This window comes from Schistocerca serialis, unplaced genomic scaffold (assembly GCF_023864345.2).
Source record: "Schistocerca serialis cubense isolate TAMUIC-IGC-003099 unplaced genomic scaffold, iqSchSeri2.2 HiC_scaffold_1393, whole genome shotgun sequence".
NCBI lineage: Eukaryota > Metazoa > Arthropoda > Insecta > Orthoptera > Acrididae > Schistocerca > Schistocerca serialis.
This window is the reverse complement of record NW_026047617.1, coordinates 31,697,347-31,703,785: the sequence shown is the minus strand read 5'-3', so window position 1 is coordinate 31,703,785 and position 6,439 is coordinate 31,697,347.

Genomic DNA, 6,439 nt, shown 5'->3' with positions numbered 1-6,439 from the left:
AAACTGATAGTTAATTGTAACGTTCAGGGCCTGCTAATGACGATGCAACACTCAAGTTGCGTCGAGATTCAATACATCGTCCTCCAAGCAACTTGTCTCCATGGGTCTATTGCTGCCTCGGGCTCCTTATGGTCGTTCTCCTGTGAGTTCAGATTATTGAATCCGACGCAAAACTGATAGTTATTTGTAACGTTCAAGGCCTCCTAATGACGATGGAACACTCAAATTGCGACGAGATTCAGTACATCGTACTCCAGCAGACTTCCCTCCAAGGCTCTACTGCTGCCTCTGGCACCTTATGGTCGTGCTCCTGTGAGTCTATATTTTCGAATCCGACGCGAAACTGATAGTTAATTGTAATGTTCAGGGCCTCCTAATGACGATGGAACACTCAAATTGCGTCGAGATGCAATAAATCGTCCTCCAGCCGACTTGCCTCCAAGGGTCTATTGCAGCCTTTGGCACCTTATGTTCGTGCTCCTGTGAGTCTAGATTTTCGAATCCGACGCGAAACAGATAGTTAGTTGTAACGTTCAGGGCCTTCTAAAGACGATGGAGCATTTAAATTGCGTCGAGATTCAATACATCGTCCTCCAGCCGACTACTCTCCAAGGGGATATCGCTGCCTCGGGCACCTTATGGACAGACTCCTGTGAGTCTAGAATTTCGAATCCGACGCTAAACTGATGGTCAATTGTAATATTCAGGGCCTCCTAAAGTCGATGGAACACTCACATTGCGTCGAGATTCAATACTTCGGCCTCCAGCCGACATTTCTCCAAAGGTCTATTGCTGCCTCGGGCACCTTTTGGTCGTTCTCCTGTGAGTCTAGATTTTCGAATCCGACGCATAACTGATAGTTAATTATAACTTTCAGGGCCTCCCAGTGACGATGTCACATTCAAATAGCGTCGAGATTCAATACATCGTCCTCCAGCCGACTTGTTTCCAAGTGGATTTTGCTGCCTCTGGCACCCTATGGTCCTTCTCTTTTGAGTCTACATTTTCAAATCCGACGCAAAACTGATAGTTAATTGTAGCGTTCAGGGCCTCGTAATGACGATGGAATACTCAAATTACGTCGAGATTCAATACATCGTCCTCCAGCCGACTTGTCTCCAAGGGGATATTCCTGCCTCGGGCACCATATGGTCCGTCTACTGTGAGTCTAGAGTTTCGAATCCGACGCAAAACTGATAGTTAATTGTAACGTTCAGGACCTCCTAATGACGATGGAACATTCAAATTGCGTCGAGATTCAATACATCGTCCTCCAGCCGACTTGTCTCCAAGGGGATATTGCTGCCTCGGGCACCTTGTGGTCCGACTCCTGTGAGTCTAGATTTTCGAATCCGACGCTAAACTGATGGTTAATTGTGATATTCAGGGCCTCCTAAGGACGATGGAACACTCAAAATGCGTCGAGATTCAATACATCGGCCTCCAGGCGACTTGTCTCGAAGGGCTTATTGCTGCCTCGGGCACCATATGGTCCGTCTCCTGTGAGTCTAGATTATCGAAACCGACGCGAAACTGATAGCTAATTGTAACGTTCAAGTCCTCCTAATGATGATGGAGCACTCAAATTGCGTCGAGATTCAATACATCGTCCTCCAGCCGACTTGTCTCCAAGGGCCTATTGCTGCCTCTGGCACCTTATGGTCGTGCTCCTGTGAGTCTAGATTTTTGAGTCCGACGCAAAACTGATAGTTAATTGTAGCGTTCAGGGCCTCGTAATGACGTTGGAATACTCAAATTGCGTCGAGACTCAATACATCGTCCTCCAGCCGACTTGTCTCCAAGGGTCTATTGCTACCTCGGTCACCAGATGGTCCGTCTACTGTGAGTCTAGATTTTCGAATCCGACGCGAAACTGATAGTTAATTGTAACGTTCAGGACCTCCTAATGACGATGGAACACTCAAATTGCGTCGAGATTCATTACATCGTCCTCCAGCCGACTTGTCTACAAGGGGACATTGCTGCCTCGGGCACTTTATGGTCCGACTCCTTTGAGTCTAGATTTTTGAATCCGACGCGAAACTGATGGTTAATTGTGATATTCAAAGCCTCCTAATGACGATGGAACACTCAAATTGCATCGAGATTCAATACATCGGCCTCCAGGCGACTTGTCTCCAAGGGTCTATTGCTGCCTCGGGCACCATATGGTCCGTCTCCTGTGAGTCTAGATTATCGAAACCGACGCGAAAATGATAGTTAATTGTAACGCTCAGGGCCTCCTAATGACGATGGAACACTCAAATTGCGTCGTGATTCAATACATCGTCCTCCAGCCGACTTCCCTCCATGGCTCTACTGCTACCTGTGGCACCTTATGGTCGTGCTCCTGTGAGTCTAGATTTTCGAATCCGACGCGAAACTGGTAGTTAATTGTAACGGTCAGGACCTCCTAATGACGATGGAACACTAAAATTGCGTCGAGATGCAATACATCGGCCTCCAGCAGACTTCTCCAAGGGTCCATAGCTGTCTCGGGCACCATATGGTCGTTCGCCTGTGAGTGTAGATTATCGAATCCGACGCAAAATGATAGTTAATTGTAACATTCAGGGCCCCCTAATGACGATGGAACAAACAAATTTCATCGAGATTCAATACATCGTCCTACAGCCGACTTGTCTCCAAGGGTCTATCGCTGCCTCGGTCACCATATCGCCCTTCTCCTGTGAGTCTAGATTTTCGAGTCCGACGAAAAACTGATAGTTAATTGTAACGTTCAGGGAGTCCTAATGACGGTGGAACACTCAAATTGCGTCGAGATTCAATACATCGTCCTCCAATCGTCTTGTCTCCAAGGGGATATTGCTGCCTCGGGCACCATATGGTCTGTCTCCTGTGAGTCTAGAATTTCGAATCCAACGCAAAACTGATAGTTAATTGTAACGTTCAGGACCTCCTAATGAAGATGGAGCACTCAAATTTCGTCGAGATTCAATTTATCGTCCTCCAGCCGACTAGTCTCCAAGGGGATATCGCTGCCTCGGGCACCTTTTGGTCGTTCTCCGTTGAATCTAGATTTTCGAATCAGACGCAAAACTGATAGTTAATTGTAACGTTCAGGACCTCCTAATGACGATGGAACACTCAAATTGCGTCGAGATTCAATACATCGTCCTCCAGGCGACTTGTCTCCAACGGGATAATGCTGCCTCGGGCACCATGTGGTCCGTCTCCGGTGAGTCTAGATTTTCGAATCCGACGCGAAACTGATAGTTACTTGTAACGTTCAGGGCCTCCTAATGACGATGGAACACTGAAATTGCGTCGAGATTCAATACAACGTCCTCCAGCCGACTTGTCTCCAAGGGTCTATTGCTGCCTCGGGCACCATATGGTCCGTCTCCTGTGAGTCTAGATTTTCGAATCCGACGCGAAACTGATAGTTAATTGTAACGCTCAGGGCCTCCTAATGACGATGGAACACTCAAATTGCGTCGAGATTCAATACATCGTCCTCCAGCCGACTTCCCTCCATGGCTCTACTGCTACCTGTGGCACCTTATGGTCGTGCTCCAGTGAGTCTAGATTTTCGAATCCGACGCGAAACTGGTAGTTAATTGTAACGGTCAGGACCTCCTAATGACGATGGAACACTCAAATTGCGTCGTGATGCAATACATCGGCCTCCAGCAGACTTGTCTCCAAGGGTCCATAGCTGTCTCGGGCACCATATGGTCGTTCGCCTGTGAGTGTAGATTATCGAATCCGACGCAAAATGATAGTTAATTGTAACGTTCAGGGCCTCCTAATGACGATGGAACAAACAAATTTCATCGAGATTCAATACATCGTCCTACAGCCGACTTGTCTCCAAGGGGATATTGCTGCCTCGGGCACCATATGGTGCGTCTCCTGTGAGTCTAAATTTTCGAATCCGACAGAAAACTGATAGTTAATTGTAACGTTCAGAGCCTCCTAATGGCGATGGAACACTCAAATTGCGTCGCGATTCAATACATCGTCCTCCAGCCGACTTGTTTCCAAGGGTCTATTGTTGCCTCGGGCGCGTTTCGTTCGTTCTCCTGTGAGTCTAGATTATCGAATCCGACGCAAAATGATAGTTAATTGTAACGTTCACGGCATCCTAATGACGTTAGAACACTCAAATTGCGTCGAGATTCAGTACATCGTCCTCCAGCAGACTTGTCTCCAAGGGGATTTTACTGCCTCCGGCACCTAATGGTCGTTCTCCTGTCAGTCTAGAATTTCGAATCCGACGCAAAACTGATGGTTAATTGTAAAGTTCAGGGCCTCTCAATGACGATGGAACACTCAAATTGCGTCGCGATTAAATACATCGTCCTCCAGGCGATTTGTCTCCAAGGGGTCTATTGCTGCCTGTGGCACCTAATGGTCGTTCTTCTGTGAGTCTAGATTATCGAATCCGACGCATAACTGATAGTTAATTGTAAGGTTCAGGGCGTCCTAATGACGATGGAACACTCAAATTGCGTCGAGATTCAATACATCGTCCTCCAGCCGACTAGTCGCCAAGGGGATATTGCTGCCTCGGGAACCTTATGGTCGATCTCCTGTGAGTCTAGATTTTCGAATCCGACGCGAAACTGATAGTTAATTGTAACGTTCACGGCCTCCTAATGACGATGGAACATTCAAATTGCGGCGAGGTTCAATACATCGTCCTCCAGGCGACTTGTCTCCAAGGGTTTATTGCTGCCTCGGGCTCCTTATGGTCGTTCTCCCGTGAGTCTAGATTATCGAATCCGACGCAAAACCGATAGTTAATTGTAACGTTCAGTGCCTCCTAATGACGATGGAAAACAAATTGCGTCGAGATTCAATTCATCGTCCTCCAGCCGACTTGTCTCCAAGGGACTATTGCTGCCTCGGGCACCTTACGGTCGTTCTCCTCTGAGTCAACATTTTCGAATCCTACGCATAACTGATAGTTAATTGTACCGTTCAGGGCCTCCTTATGACGATGGAACACTCAAATTGCGACGCGATTCAATACATTGTCCTCTGGCCGACATGTCTCCAAGGGGATATTGCTGCCTCGGGCACCCTATGGTCGTTCTCCTGTGAGTCTAGATTTTCGATTCCGACGCAAAACTGGTAGTTAATTGTAATTTTCAGGGCCTCCTAATGACGATGGAACACTCAAATATCGCCGAGAGTCAATACATCGTCATCCAGCCGACTTGTCTCCAATTGGATATTGCTGATTCGGGCAACTTATTCTCGTTCTCCTGTGAGTCTAGATTTTCGAATCCGACGATAAAATGATGGTTAATTGTAACGTTCATGGCCTCCTAATGACGATGGAACATTCAAATTGCGTCAAGATTCAATGCATCGTCCTCCAGCCGACATATCTCCAAAGGTGTATTGCTGCTTCGGTCACCATATGGTCCGTCTCCTCTGAGTCTAGAATTTCGAATCCGTCGCAAAACTGATTGTTAATTGTAACATTCAGGACCTCGTAATGACAATGGAACACTCAAATTGCGTCGAGGTTCAATACATCGTCCTCCAGCCGACTTTTCTCCAAAGGTCTATTGCTGTCTCGGGCCTTTTATGGTCGTTCTCCTGTGAGTCTAGATTTTCGAATCCGACGCAGAACTGATAATTAATTGTAACGTTCAGGACCTCCTAATGACGATGGAACACTCAAAATGCGTCGAGATTCAATACATCGTCCTCCAGCCGACTAGTCGCCAAGGGGATATTGCTGCCTCGGGAACCTTATGGTCGATCTCCTGTGAGTCTAGATTTTCGAATCCGACGCGAAACTGATAGTTAATTGTAACGTTCAGGACCTCCTAATGACGATGGAACACTCAAATTGCATCGAGATGCAATTCATCGTCCTTCAGCCCACTTGTCTCCAAGGGTCTATTGCTGTCTCGGGCCTCTTATGGTCGTTCTCCAGTATGTCTAGATTTTCGAATCCGACGCAAAACTGATAGTTAATTGTAACGTTCACGGCCTCCTAATGACGATGGAACATTCAAATTGCGGCGAGATTCAATACATCGTCCTCCAGGCGACTTGTCTCCAAGGGTCTATTGCTGCCTCGGGGTCCTTATGGTCGTTCTCCCGTGAGTCTAGATTATCGAATCCGACGCAAAACCGATAGTTAATTGTAACGTTCAGTGCCTCCTAATGACGATGGAAAACAAATTGCGTCGAGATTCAATTCATCGTCCTCCAGCCGACTTGTCTCCAAGGGGCTATTGCTGCCTCGGGAACCTTACGGTCGTTCTCCTCTGAGTCAACATTTTCGAATCCTACGCATAACTGATAGTTAATTGTAACGTTCAGGGCCTCCTTATGACGAAGGAACACTCAAATTGCGTTGCGATTCAATACATTGTCCTCTGGCCGACATGTCTCCAAGGGTCTATTGCTGCCTCTGGCACCTTATGGTCGTGCTCCTGTGAGTCTAGATTTT